This window comes from Myotis yumanensis, unplaced genomic scaffold (assembly GCF_028538775.1).
Source record: "Myotis yumanensis isolate MYYU_CA2020_CCGP unplaced genomic scaffold, mMyoYum1.0.hap1 SCAF_14, whole genome shotgun sequence".
Classification (NCBI taxonomy): Eukaryota; Metazoa; Chordata; class Mammalia; order Chiroptera; family Vespertilionidae; genus Myotis; species Myotis yumanensis.
Genome location: NW_027223765.1, coordinates 58270382 through 58286864, shown reverse-complemented (window position 1 = coordinate 58286864; position 16483 = coordinate 58270382). Strand labels below are relative to the sequence as shown.

Below are 16483 nucleotides of genomic sequence, written 5' to 3'. Positions count from 1 at the left end.
AGCTGTCATCAAAAAGCTTCCAGCAAACAAAAACCCAGGACCAGATGGCTTCACAGGGGAGTTTTACCAAACATTCAAGGAAGAACTAAAACCTATCCTCCTCAGACTACTACAAAAAATTCAAGAGGAAGGAACACTTCCAAGCTCATTCTATGAAGCCAGCATCACCCTCATACCAAAACCAGATAAAGACAACACAATGAAAGAGAATGACAGGCCAATATCCCTCATGAACATAGATGCCAAAATCCTCAACAAAATTCTAGCAAATTGGATCCAGCAGTACATCAGAAAGATCATACACCTTGACCAAGTAGGATTTATCCTGGGATGTAAGGATGGTACAATATCTGCAAATCAATAAATGTAATACATCACATAAAGAAATTGAGAGATAAAAATCACATAGTCATATAATTGATGCAGAAAATGCATTTGACAAAATCCAACACCTTTTCTTGATAAAAACTCTCAGCAAGATGGGAATAGAAGGATCATACCTAAACATAATAAAAGTCATATATGACAAACCCACAGCCAACATCATACTCAATTGGCAAAAACTAAAACCATTTCCCCTAAGAACAGGAACAAGACAGGGATGCCCACTTTCACCACTCCTGTTCGACATAGTACTGGAAATACTAGCCATAGCGATCAGACAAAAAGAAGAAATAAAAGGCATCCAAATTGGAAAAGAAGAATTAAAACTGTCCTTATTCATAGATGACATGATACTGTACATAGAAAACCCTAAAGACTCCATCAAAAAATTATTAGACTTAATAAATGAATTTGGCAATGTAGCAGGATACAAAATTAACACCACGAATACTATGGCATATCTATACACCAATAGTGAACTTACAGAAAGAGAGACTAAAAAAGCAATCCTATTTGCCATCACACACACACACACACACACACACACACACACACACACACACACAAAGATACCTAGGAATAAACTTAACTAAGGAGGCAAAAGACCTATATGCGGAAAACTACAGGACACTGAAAAAAGAGATAGAAAGACATAAACAGATGCAAGAACATACCTTGTTCATAGATTGGTAGAATCAACATCAATAAAATGTCCATACTCCCCAAAGCAATCTATAGATTCAATGCATTCCCTATTAAAATACCAACAGCATATTTCACAGACCTAGAACGAACTTTCCAACAATTCATCTAGCATAAAAAAAAGACCCTGAATAGCTGCAGCAATCCTGAGATAGAAGAACAAAATAGGTGGGATCTCAATACCAGATATCAAGCTGTATTACAAAGCCACTGTTCTCAAAACTGCCTGGTACTGCACAAGAACAGACATACAGATCAATGGAATAGAATAGAGAAGGCAGAAATTGACCTAAACCACTATACTCAATTAATATTTTACAAAGGAGGCATGAACATACAATGGAGTCAAGATAGTCTCTTCAATAAATGGTGTTGGGAAAATTGGACAGATACATGCAAAAAAAATGAAACTAGGCCACCAGTTTACACCATATACAAAAATAAACTCAAAATGGATAAAGGGCTTAAACATAAGACAAGAAACGATAAAAATACTAGAGGAATCCACACGCAGCAAAATCTCAGACATATGCCATAGCAATTTCTTCACTGATACCGCTCCTAGGGCAATGGAAACTAAGGAGAAAATAAACAAATGGGACTACATCAAAATAAAAATGTTCTCACTGATAAGGGTTTAATCTTCAACATTTACAGGGAACTCATACAACTTAACAAAAGAAAGATAAACAACCCAATCAGAAAATGGCAACGAACCTAAATAGATACTTGTGAGAGAAGACAGAATGAAGGCCAAGAGACATATGAAAACATGCTCAAAGTCACTAATCATCCGAGACATGCAAATCAAAACGACAATGCGGTACCATCTCACACCTGTCAGAATGGCTATCATCAACAAATCAACAAACGACAAGTGCTGGAGAGGATGTGGAGAAAAAGGAACCCCCATGCACTGCTTGTGGGAATGCAGACTGATGCAGCCACTGTGGAGAACCATTGGAGTTTCCTCAAAAAACTAAAAAATGGAAATCCCATTTTACTCAGTGATCCCACTTCTAGGAATATATCTTAAGAAACTAGAAACACCAATCAGAAAGGACATATGCACCCCTATGTTCATAGCAGCACAATTCACCATAGCTAAGATTTGGAAACAGCCTAAGTGCCCATCAGTAGATGAGTGGATTAGAAAACTGTGGTACATCTACACAATGGAATACTATACTGTGGTAAAAAAAAGAAGGAATTTTTTAAATTTAATTTTTATTAATAAATCTTTATTGTTCAGATTATTACAGATGTTCCTCTTTTTTCCCCCCCACAGCTCCCCTCCACCTGGTTAAACCTTGATTGCTGTTGGTATCCCTGGGAGGATATGACCTTCAGGCCAATTGACTGTGAGGACCCACTGTGTCTATATTGGAATAACTGCTATACTGTAGACACACTTATGGGGTAGGACTTGCTTGAGTGGGGCTTTGGTGCTCACTGAGTCTGCCTCTTGAGTTTGTCACTTATGGATGTGAGGAGTTGAAATCTTGTATCTGACCACTGGGTACACTGGCTCCTGGATCTCCAATGAAGTGCAAAGTCAACCACTGTGTGAGTCCACCCAGCAGGAGCTACAGCGATATCTTCAGATTTCTCCTCTTTGTTTGGGGATTGGAAGTTTTGGAGCTCTTTTTTTTTTTTTTTTTTTTTTAAATACATTTTATTGATTTTTTACAGAGAGGAAGGGGGAGAGATAGAGAGCTAGAAACATCGATGAGAGAGAAACATCGATCAGCTGCCTCCTGCACACTCCCCACTGGGGATGTGCCCGCAACCCAGGTACATGCCCTTGACCGGAATCGAACCCGGGACCTTTCAGTCCGCAGGCCGACGCTCTATCCACTGAGCCAAACCGGTTTCGGCAGTTTTGGAGCTCTTTGACCCAGCTGCAGTTTGTTAGGTTAGGCTGCAAAAAGGCAGGCGATTCCTTTGTGTTGCTGCACACAGCTTGGGTGTGGTTGTAAATTGGGTGGGGCGGGGTCTCAGAGAATCACCAGGGAGGAACAAACAGCAATGGCTGTCGTCAGCCATCTCAGCTATTCTGCATCTCCATGTCTCAGTGTCTCTGCATCCCCGAGTCCCCGAGTCCCCGAGTCCCACGCCCCCACAGTAACAATGATCCCTGCAAGCACCTATGCAAGAAAGCCACCCTCACTTTCCAACCCGCTTCCAGACAGTCCAGTTTCTCCCCGCAGGAGTCTGGGTCCCCAGAGTCTCACCAGAAATGAGTTCAGTGCAGTTGGGAGCTTGTATCTTCCTTCCGATTGAAAAAAACCTACATCCAGTTGCAGCCCTTTTGCGCGCCTCTATACCTCTGCTCTTGGCACCTCCACACCTTCTACCCAGTCTCAATGCACTTTTTTCTTTCCTTCTAGTTGTAGAACTTCCACTCAGCCAGCTTTCCTGTGGTTCTGGATGATAGCTGTTTTGTCTTTCAGTTGTAGTTTTAATGTGGTTGTGGGGGGCGGACCATACAGGTTTATACCTTATGCCGCCATCTTGGTTCTCCCAAGAAGGAATTCTTACCATTTGCAACAGCATGGATGGAACTGGAGAGCATTATGCTAAGTGAAACAAGCCAGCCAGAGAAAGATAAATATCACATGATCTCACTCATTTATGGAATATAATGAACAACATAAACTGATGAACAAAGACAGATCCAGAGACAGAGAAGCATCGATCAGACCATCAAACCTCAGAGGGAAGGTAGGGGAGGATGGGGGTAAGGGGGAAAGATCAACCAAAGGACTTGTATGCGTGCATATAAGCCTAACCAATGGACACAGACAACAGGGGGGTGAGGGCATGAGTGGAGGGTGGGGGGGGGGGTAATAGGGGGATAAGGACACATATGTAATATCTTAATCAATAAATAAATTTTAAAAAAACTTCTGGAAGATATCAAGGGAGAGATCAACAACAATACAGTCATAGTAGGGGACTTTAATACCCCACTAACACCACTGGATACATCTTCTAAACAAAAAATCAGCAAAGAAACAGCAATCCTAAATGACTCACTAGATCAGATGTAATTAACTGACATCTTCAGAACATTTCACCCCAAAGCCACAGAATATACATTTTTCTCAAGTGCACATGGGTCATTTTCAAAGATAGACCACATATTGGGACACAGGCAAAGTCTCTTCAAATTCAAGAAGATAGAAATCATATCAAGCATCTTCTCAGATCACAATGGCATAAAATTAGAAATCAACTACAATAAAAACAATGGAAAAAATCAAACACTTGTAGGCTAAATAGAATGCTATTAAACAATGATTGGATTACCAAAGAGATCAAAGAAGAAATAAAAAGCATCCTGGTAACAAACAACAATGAAAACACAATAATCCAAAATCTATGGAACACAGTGAAAACAGTCTTGAGAGGGAGTTTCATAGCTGTACAGGCCTACCTCAAAAAAAAAAAAAAAAAGAAAGAAAAAATGGTAGTAATTTACCTAACACTACAACTCAAAGAGTTAGAAAGAGAGCAACAAGAAAAGCCCAATGTGAGTGTAAGGAAGGAAATAATAAAGATCAGAGTGGAAATAAACGTCATAGAGACCAAAAGAAAAAAAAATACAAAAGATCAACAAAACCAAGAGCTGATTTTTTGAAAGGATAAACAAGATGGATGAACCTCTAGCCAGGCTCACCAAGAAGCAAAGAGAGAGGACCCAAATAAACAAAATCAGAAATGAAAGAGGAGAAATAACAACAGACCCCACAGACATACAAAGGATTATGAAAAAATACTTTGAGCAACTCTATTCTAACTAATTGGACAACCTAGATGAAGTGGACATATTCTTAGAAAAATACAAGCTCCCAAAACTTAATCAGGAAGAATAAAAAAAAAACCTGAGCAGCCAGATAACTACCAAAGAAATTGAAGCAGTAATCAAAAATCTTCCAAACAAAAGCCCTGGTCCAGACAGCTTTACAGGGGAGTTCTGCCGACCATTCAAAGAAGAACTAAAACCTATCCTCCTCAGACTACTCCAAAAATTTCAAGAAGAAGACACACTTCCAAGCTTTTTCTATGAAGCCAGCATTACCCTAATTCCAAAACCAGAAAAAGATACCACAAAGAAAGAGAACTATAGGCCAATATCCTTGACAAACATAGATGCTAAAATCCTCAACAAAATTCTAGCAAATCAAATCCAGCATTACATTAGAAAGATAATACACCATGACCAAGTGGGATTTATTCTGGGGATGCAAGGATGGTACAATATCTGCAAATCAATAAATGTGATATACCACATAAACAAATTGAGAGACAAAAATCACACAATCATATCAATCAATACAGAAAAAGCATTTGACAAAATCCCACACCCTTTCTTGATAAAAATTCTCAGCAAAGTGGGAACAGGGGGATCATACCGCAACATAATAAAGGCCTTATATGACAAACCTACAGCCAATATCATACTCAATGGGCAAAAACTAAACTCATTTCCCTAAGAACAGGAACAAAATTTATTTATTGATTAATAAATGTATATTCTGTGGCTTTGGGGTGAAATGTTCTGAAGATGTCAGTTAATTACATCTGATCTAGTGAGTCATTTAGGATTGCTGTTTCTTTGCTGATTTTTTGTTTAGAGGATGTATCCAGTGGTGTTAGTGGGGTATTAAAGTCCCCTACTATGACTGTATTGCTGTTGATCTCTCCCTTGATATCTTCCAGAAGTTTTTTAAAAATTTTTAAAAATTTATTTATTGATTAATAAGTGGTGCCCACTTTCACCACTCCTGTTTGATATAGTACTGGAAGTGCTAGCAATAGTGATCAGACAAGAAGAAGAAATAAAAGGCATCCAAATAGGAAAAGAAGTAAAACTGATGACATGATATTGTACATGGAAAACCCCAAAGACTGCATTGAAAAATTACTAGACTTAAATGAATTCAGCAATGTTGCAGGATACAAAATTAACACCCAGAAATCTATGACCTTTTTATACACCAATAATGAACTCACGGAAAAAGAAAATAAACAAACAATCCCATTTACCATTGCAACAAAAAAATTAAGATACCTAGGAATAAACCTAACTAATGAGGTAAAAGACATATACTCAGAAAACTACAGGACATTCAAAAAAGACAGAGAAGACACAAACAAATGGAAGAACATACCATGTTCATGGATTGGTAGAATCAATATCATTAAAATGTCCATACTATCCAAAGCAATCTACAGATTCAATGCAATCCCCATTAAAATACCAACGGCATATTTCACAAACGAAGGATGAACTCTCCAAAAATTTATCTGAAATAAAAAGAAGACCCAGAATAGCCACCACAATCCTGAGAAAGAAGAACAAAGTTGGAGGGATCACAATAACAGATAGCAGGCTATATTACCAAGCCACAGTTCTCAAAACTGCCTGGTACTGGCACAAGAACAGATATATAGACCAATGGAACTGAACAGAGAAACCAAAAATCAACCCAAGCCATTATGCTCAATTAATATTTGACAAAGGAGGCAAGAGCATATAATGGAGTCAATACAGTCTCTTCAATAAATGGTGCTGGGAAATTTGGTCAGATACATGTCAAGAAATGAAACTAGATCACCAACTTACACCATACATAAAAACAAACTCAAAATTGCTAAAGGACTTAAATGTAAGACGGGAAACCATAAAATCTTAGAAGACTCCATAGGCAGCAAAATATAAGACATAAGTTGTAGCAATATCTTTACCGATACAGCTCCTAGGGCAATGGAGACTAATGGAAGAATATTTACCATTTTCAATAGCATGGATGGAACTGGAGAAAATAAACAAATGGGACTACATCAAAATAAAAGCTTCTGCACAGCAAAAGAAACCGTCAACAAAACAATAAGAAAGCCCACTGCATGGGGAACATATTTGCCAATGCTATTTCAGATAAGGGTTTAATCTCCAACATTTACAGAGAACTCATACTATTTAACAAAAGGAAAATAAACAATCCAATCAAAAAATAGGCAAAGGACCTAAATAGACACCTTTCAAAAGAGGACATACAGAAGGCCAAGAGACATATGAAAACATGCTCAAAGTCACTAATCTTCCGAGTAATGCAAATCAAACCAACAATGCGGTACCATCTCACACCTGTCAGAATGGCTATCATCAACAAATCAACAAATGACAAGTGCTGGCAAGGATGGGGAGAATAGGGAGCCCGAGTGCACTGTTGGTGGAATGCAGACTGGTGCAGCCATTGTGGAGAACAGTATGGAGTTTCCTCAAAAAATTAAAAATGGAACTCCCACTTGACCCAATATTCCTACATTTAGGACTATATCCCAAGAAACCAGAAACACCAATCAGAAAGGATATATGCACCCCTATTATGTTCATAGCTGCACAATTTACAATAGCTAAGATTTGGAAACAGCCTAAGCCATCAGCAGATGAGAGGATTAAAAGATTGTGCTACAACTACACAATGGAATACTATCTACACTAATAAAGGAGAAACATGGTAATTAGCATACGACCGCTACCCTTCCCATTGGCTAATCAGCATATCCTTATGCAAATTAACTGTCAGCCAAGATGACTGCCGGCAGCCAGGCAGCTGGAAGCCAACATGAGGCTTGCTTGCTCCAGTGACTGCAGACTCCAACGTTCCCTGTCTCACTTGCCGGCCTCTGAGCTACAACTCTAAGAAACTATGTTGCAAATATAGAAGCTAAACAAAACCCCAGAAAAAAGCTTTCAGCCAGCCAGGATCTCAGAGCTAGAGTTATACATTGTTTCGATTATAGCAGCGGAAGCCTCAGAGCTAGAGCCACAGCTAAAGCTGGCCCAGAATAAAAAAAAGAAAAAGAAAAAAAGGAGTGGTTGGGAGCTTCAGTCAATTGCCAGCCTGAAAGCAACCCTCAGCTCCTCACCCAGACTGGCCAGGCACCCCAGTGGGGACCCCCACCCTGATCCAGGACACCCTTCAGGGCAAACCAGCCGGCCCCCAGGCCTCTATCCTATATAGTAAAAGGGTAATATGCCTCCCAGCACGGGGATCAGCGGAGCTGCGAGGCCTCCTGGCACCGGATCAGCGTGACAGGGGGCAGCGCCCGAACCCCCTGATCGCCCTGCAGCTCTGTGTGTGACAGGGTGCGGCGCCCCAACCCCCACCCCCCACGGGCCCTGCTTTGTGTGTGACGGGGTAGAGCCATAACCTCCCCATCGGCCCTGCCCTGAGTGTGACAGTGGCGGCACCCCAACCCCCTGATCCGCCCTGCTGTGTGTGTGACAGGGGGCGGTGCCCTAACTCCCCTATCGGCCCTACTCTGTGAGTGACGGGGGGGAGCTCCTCAACCCCCTGATGGGCCCTGCTCTGTGCATGACAGGGGGGAGCTCCTCAACCCCCTGATGGGCCCTGCTCTGTGCATGACAGGGGGGAGCTCCCCAACCCCCTTGATGGGCCCTGCTCTGTGTGTGACACGGGGCAGCGCCCCAACCCCCTGATTGGCCCTGCAGGGTACGGAGCCCCAACCCCCCTGATGGGCCCTGCTCTGTGCAGGGGGCAGTGCCCCAACCCCCTGATCGGCCCTGCTCTGTGTGTGACAAGGGGTGGCCCCGCAACCTCCCCATCGACCCTGCCTTGAGTGTGATAGGGGGCGGTGCCCCAACCCCCCAATCAGCCCTACCCTGAGAGTGACTGTGGGTGGCATCGCAACCTCCCAATCCGCCCTGCTCTGTGCATGACAGGGGGCGGTGCCCCAACTCCCCAATCGGCCCTGCTCTGAGCCCTACCAGGGGCTGCACCTAGGGATTGGGCCTGCCCTCTGCCACCCGGGAGCAGGCCTAAGCCAGCAGGTCGTTATCTCCTGAGGGGTCCCAGACTGCGAGAGGGCACAGGCCGGGCTGAGGGGCCCCCCCTTCCCCCCCCCCGGAGTGCACAAATTTTTGTGCACTGGGCCTCTAGTCCTATATAATAAAAGCCTAATATGCTAAGTGTCGGTCATCCAGTCGGCCATTCAACCATTCAAAGCATAATATGCTAATGTATGCTAAAGCCACTCAACCGCTCACTATGATGTGCACTGACCACCGGGGGAAGACACTCCAACTGGTAGGTTAGCTTGCTGCTAGGATCTGGACTATTGGGACTGAGTGAGATGGGCTGGACACAACCTGCAGTCTTCCTGGGGCCCCTCCCAGGCCCCAATTGTGTACCAGTGGGGTCCCTCAGCTTCGCCTGTGCCCTCTTGCTATCCGGGGCCCCTCAGGGGATGTTAGAGAACTGGTTTCGGCCCAATCCCACAGGCCAGGCTGAGGGACCCCACTGGTGCATGAAATCGTGCACTGGGCCTCTAGTGCTGCTATTAAAAAAAAAGGAACTTTTACTATTTGCAATAGCATGGATGGAACTGGAGAGTATTATGCTAAGCCAGCGGTTCTCAACCTTCCTAATGCCACGACCCTTTAATACAGTTCCTCATGTTGTGGTGACCGCCAACCATAAAATTATTTTCATTGCTACTTCATAACTGTAATTTTGCTACTGTTATGAATCATAATGTAAATATCTGATATGCAGGATGTATTTTCATTGTTACAAATTGAACATAATTAAAGCATAGTGATTAATCACAAAAACAATATGTAATTATATATGTGTTTTCTGATGGTCTTAGGCGACCCCTGTGAAAGGGTTGTTCAACTCCCAAAGGGGTCATGACCCACAGGTTGAGAACCACTGTGCTAAGCAAAATAAGCCAGTTGGAGAAAGATAAATATCACATGATCTCACACATATGTGGGATATAATGATCAACATAAACTGATGAACAAAAACAGATCTAGAGACAAATGGCAGGGGAGAGGGGGAGTTAGAGATCAACCAAAGGACTTGTATACATGCATATTAGCATAACCAATGGACACAGACACTGGGGTGGTGGGGGCTTGCCTTCGGGGGTGAAAGTGGTGGAGGGGGGTCAATTGGGGGAAAAGGAGACATATGTAATACTTTGAACAATAAAAAATAAAAATAAATAAAATAAAGATTTAACAAAATAAAAATAAATAAATAAATATTATAAAAATGAAATAGCAAGAGAGGAACATAAACTTGAATAAAATGGCAATAAATAAGTACCTATCAATAATAACCTTAATTGTAAATGGATTAAATGCTCCAATCAAAAGATATAGAGTAGCTGAAAGGATAAGAAAACATGACATATATATATATATATATATATATATATATATATATATATATATTGTCTAGAAGAGGCCACCTCAAAACAAAAGACTTACAGAGTATGAGATTACAGAGATGGAAAAATATTTTACAAAATAAACTTTAAACCTAACCAGTTTGGCTCAGTGGATAGAGCATCAGCCTGCGGACTGAAGGGTCCCAGGTTCGATTCAGGTCGAGGGCATGTACCTTGGTTGCAGGCATATCCCCAGTGAGGGGTGTGCAGGAGGCAGCTGATCAATGTTTCTCTCTCAAAGATGTTTCTAACTCTCTATTCTTTTCCCTTCCTCTCTGTAAAAATATCAATAAAATATATTTAAAAAAACAAACAAATAAAAAAACAAAAGAGACTTTAAAACAAAGGCCAAAAAGAGACAAAGAAAATCACTATATACTACTAAATGGATTGATCTGACGAGAGGGTAAAATCTTGGAAAACATGTGCACCCAGTTTAGGAGTACCTACATATATTTTTTAAAATTTTGTGGATTTTAAAAGAGAGATTGACAACAATACAGTCATAGTAGGGGAATTTAATACCCCCTGACATCACTGGATAGAACTTTCAGATAAAAAATCAACAAGAAATGGAAATCCTAAATGATACACTAGATCAGATGGATTTAATTGATATTTACAGAACATTTCACCCCAAACCTTCAGAATTATATTCTTCTCAAGTGCATATGGAACATTCTCAAAGATAGACCATATGTTAAGACACAAAATAAGTCACTACAAATTCAAGAAGATTGACATCGTATCAAGCATCTTCTCAGATCATGATGGCATGAAATTAGAAACCAACTACAATAAAAGCACTCAAAAACATTCAAGCACATCAAAAGTAAATAGTATGTTATTGACCAATGAATGGGTTACCAATGAGATCAAGTAAGACATCAAAACCTTCCTGGAAACAAATGAAAATGAACACGCAAATACCCCAAATCTCTGGGACATAGTGACACAGTCCTGAGAGGGCAGTACTAACCATCATGGGCCTATCTCAAGGAACAAGAAAAAGCTCAAATAAACAATCTAAACCTATGACTTAAAAGAACTAGAAAAAAATACAAAAGAAAAGCCCAGAGTAACAACAAGGAAGGAAATAGTAAAGATAAGAGCATAAATAAATGACATAGAGATAAAAAAAAAAAAAAAACAAATAAAAAAACCACAATACAAAAGGTCAATGAAACCAGGTTTGGTTCTTTGCAAAGATAAGCAAGATTAATTAATTTTTAGCCAGACTCATCAATAAAATAAGGGAGAAGACCCACATAAATATAATCAGAAATAAAAGAGGCAAACTAACAACTGACACCATAGAAATACAAAGGGTTGTAAGAAAATACTATGAACAACTATATGCCAACAAATTGGACAACCAGGGCAAAATAGACAAATTCCTTGAAGCATACAATCTGCCAAACTCAATAAAGAAGAAGCAGAAAATCTGAATAGACTGATTACAACTAATGAAATTGAAGTAGTAGTAGTAATAATAATAATAATAATAATAAACTTTCCAGCAAACAAAAGTCCTGGATTAGAAGGCTTCACAGGGGAGTTTTACTCAACATTCAAAGAAGAACTAATGCCTATCCTGCTTAAACTATTCCAAAAATTTCAAGGGGCTGGAGGGAGGGGGGAAAACTTCCAAGCTCTTTTTATGGGGCCAGTATTATCCTAACTCCAAAAACAGAAAAAGACACTATAAAGAATGAAAATGATAGGCCAATATCTCTGATGAACATAGATTCTAAGATTCTCAACAAAATATTAGCAAATCAGATCCAGCAATATATTAAAAAGATCATATACATCATGACCAAGTGGGATTTATTCCAGGGAAGCAAGGCTGGTACTATATTCACAAATCCATAAACATGATACATCACATAAACAAAACTAAAAATAAAGATCACCTTTTATCAATAGTTGCAGAAAAAGCATTTGACAGATTCCAGCACCCATTTATGATAAAAGCTCTCAGCAAAGTGGCAATAGAGGAGTCATACCTCAACATAATAAAGGCCATGTACAAAAAAACCTACAGTCAACATCATACTCAATGTGCAAAATCTAAAAGTGTTGCCATTCAGATCAGGAAGAACACAGGGATGTCTGCTTTCACCACTCTTATTCAATACTAGAGGCCCAGTGCACAAAATTCATGCGGGGGGGGGGGGGGGCGGGGCGTGTCCCTTAGCCAGGCCTGCACTCTCTCAAATCTGGGACCCCTTGGACATCCTTCTCACAACCCAGGACCACTGGCTCCTAACCGCTCGCTTGCCTGCCTGCCTGATTATCCCTAACTGCTTCTTCCTGCCAGCCTGATTGCTCCTTAACCGCTCCCCTGGCAGCCTGATTGACACTTAACTGCTCCCCTGCTGGTCTGATCGCCCCCAACTGCCCTTCCCTGCTGGCCTGATCACCCACAACTGCCTTCCCCTGCCGTGACCCGCCTCCTCCACTAGGCCCCGCCTCCACTGTGATGCGGCCCTCTTGTGACAGCCATCTTGTGACGGCCATCTTGTGATGACATTAGGGCGTGATGCGTGAGGGAGTGAGGACCACCTAGGCCAGTGGTCGGCAAACTGCAGCTCATGAGCCACATGCAGCTCTTTGGCCCCTTGAGTGTGGCACTTCCACATAATACCACGTGCAGGCGTGCACGTACAGTGCAATTGAAACTTCGTGGCCCATGCGCAGAAGTCGGTATTTTGTGGAAGAGCCACACTCAAGGGGCCAGAGAGCCGCATGTGGCTCATGAGCCACAGTTTGCCGACCACTGACCTAGGCTATTATTAGTATAGATAGTGCTGGAAATCCTAGCCACAGCAATCAGAAAAGAGGAAGAAATTAAAGGCATCCAAATTGGAAAGGAGGAATTAAAACTGCCATTATTTGCGGGTGACATGATATTGTACATAGTAAATACTACAGAATCTACCAAAAAGCTACTATACTTAAATGAATTCGACAAAGTTGCAGGATACATAACTAATACCTAGAAATTGATGGCATTTTTATACACTGATAATAAACTCTCAGAAAGAGGAACTAAGAAAACAATCCCACTTACTATTGCAACAGCAAAAAACAGGGCACCTAGGAATAAACTGAAGCGAGGAGGTAAAATACCTGTGTTCAGAAAACTATTGTGCATTGAGAAGAGAAATAGAGGAATATACAAACAAGTGAAAGCATCTACCATGTTCATGGATTTTAACAATTAACTTCTTTAAAATGTCCATACTACCCAAAGCAAACTATAGATTCAATGGAATCCCTATTAATACACCAATGGCATATTTTACAGATCTAGAACAAAAATTCCAAAAATTTATTTGAAACCCCAAAGACCCTGAATAGCCTCAATAATCTTGAGAAAGAAGAACAAAGTTGGAGGAATCATAAGACTAGGTATCAAGTTATACTACAAGCCACTATAATCAAAACACAGTACTAGAACAGGAATAGGAATATACTTCAATGAAACAGAACAAAGACCCCAGAAATTGACCCAAGCCATTACGCTCAATTAATATTTGACAAAGGAGGCAAGAGCATACAATGTAGTAAAGATAGTCTCTTCAATAAATGGTTCTGGGGAAAAAGGACAGATACATGCAAAAAAAATAAAACTAGACCACCAACTTACACCATACACAAGAACAAACTCAAAATGGATAAAATATTTAAATGTAACTTGGGAAAACATAAAAATTCTGGAAGAAAACATCACTATTAAAATCTCAGACATCTCACATGGCAGAATTTCCACCAACCCATCTCCTAGAGCAAGAGAAACAGGAAAAATAAACAAGTGGGTCTTCATCCAAGTAAACAGCTTCTGCACAGGAAACAAACAAAACACACACACAAGAACTGAGAACAGCCAAACCGGTTTGGCTCAGTGGGTAGAGCGTCGGCCTGCGGACTGAAAGGTCCCAGGTTCGATTCCGGTCAAGGGCATGTACCTTGGTTGCAGGCACATCCCCAGTGGGGGGTGTGCAGGAGGCAGCTGGTCGATGTTTCTCTCTCATCGATGTTTCTAACTCTCTATCCCTCTCCCTTCCTCTCTGTAAAAAATCAATAAAATATATTTTAAAAAAGAACTGAGAACAAACAAACCAGAAGCCCTGCAAACCACCAGCACAAGGGAGCACACTGTGTGGGAGAACATATTCACCAATGATACATCTTAAAACGGGTTAATTTCAAAAGATATATAAAGTTTGTATATAACTCCACACCAAGCAGATAAACAATCCAATTTAAAAATTGAGTAAAGATCTTGAATAGACACTTCTCCAAAGTGGACATACAGCTGGCCAAAAGACATTATGGAAAAATGCTCAAAATCACTAATCAACTGAGAGATGGAAATTAAAAGCACAATGAGGTATCACCTCACACCTGTCAGAATGGCTATAATCAACAAATCAACAAACGACAAGTGCTGGCAAGGACACGGAGAAAAGGGAGCCCTAGTACGCTGGTGGGAGTGAAGACTGCTGCAGCCATTATAGAAAACAGTGTGGAAGTTCATCAAAAAATTAAATATGGAATTGCCATTTGACCCAGGTGTCCCACTTCTAGGAATGTTTCCTAAGAATCCCAAAACACCAATCAGAAAGAATGTATGTACCCCATGTTCATAGCAGCAGAATTTACAATAGCTAAGATCTGGAAACAGCCCAAATGCACATCAGTAGATGAGTGGATAAAAGGGTTGTGGTTCATTTACACCGTAGAAAACTATGCGGCTGTAAAAAAACAAACAAAAAACAGAAGGATCTCTTACCCTCTGAGTCAGCATGGATGGACCTGGAGAGTAATATGTTAAGCAAAATAAGCCAGTCAGAGGAAGACAAGCATCACATGATCACACTTGTTTTTGGAATCTAATGAACAAAATAAACTGATGAACAAAATAGGTCCAGAGGCATGGGTGCATGAACACACTGAGATGCCAGAGTGGAAGGGTATGGGGGGGACAGGAAGGGAACTTGTACGCATATATGCATAGCTCATGGGCTCAGACAATAATGTGGTGAAGGCCTGGGTTGGGGTAGTAGCTGGGTGGAGGAGGTCAAAGTGGGGGACAACGGGAACATCTGTAATACTGTCAACAATAAAACATTTTAATTTATATATTAGGCACAGTAAAAAATGAACAATAACTAGTAGTAAAATAGATCCATTTTAACAATGTACTCTAATAACTAAGATGGCTACTAAATGACTTAAGAGTGTTGGCATTATGATATCATCACATTACATAGGGAAGTGTGTAATTTAAAACTTTAAATTATTTATTTCTGGAATTTTCCATTTAATATTTTTAGGTTGTCGTTGATTGCCAGTCAGTGCAACCATGAAAAGTGAATCCGCAAATAAGGGGGGAATGCTGTATAGGAAAAACATAGTTTATACAGGACTCAGCACTACCTGCAGTTTCAGGCATCCACTTAGGTCTTGTAAAGTACTCCCCATGGATATGGGAGTCTACTGTACCAGCAGGCAGTACTTCACATGATTTCAGGTGGTGAACCTCAAAGTAAGGTTATTTCAATCATGCCACTTACCTCAAAAGATAATTCACATATATCTTTAAGTCCGCCTCAACACTGCTAACCAGTCTCTTCAAGGTAGTGAGAGGGGGCCTCAGGCCTTGAGGAGTGAGTTCCAGGCAAAACCCTGTGTGTGATCTCTGACTCAACCGTAGGTGATTTCCAGGCTTCTTGGGAGGCCTCTGGGGAAATGCTGTCCTCCCCACACCAGACATGGGCATAAGCAGTGCACTCTAGATTTCTTGAGGGAGCTGTAGTCACACTCGGTGCCTATGCCCGAGGCTCATATTCATGTATGCACTCCTGTACCAGGCACCTCCATGTGGAGGCTTTCTTGTGGGAGAGGAGAGGAGTGACCTTTCTCTTCCTCTCTCCCTTCCTTCTCATCCAGCCTCCCCGGGCTTAGGGCCCACAAAGCTGAAGGAGTTGAGATGATTCCTCTGTGTGTGCTGATTCCTTTGCCCTCGTCAGCGCTCAGTGAGGGTGGCGTGGAGCTCTGAGCAGGAGGCACTGGGCCCCCTTGCCCTGTGCGTGCACTGACGCAGCACATACTA

General features: G+C 41.2%; 1 protein-coding gene across 1 annotated transcript in view; it reads right to left on the bottom strand.

Moving 5' to 3' along the window:
• Nucleotides 1-16483, bottom strand: part of GXYLT2 (glucoside xylosyltransferase 2) — a 170142-nt gene that overhangs the window by 21452 nt on the left and 132207 nt on the right. The window lies entirely within an intron of this gene.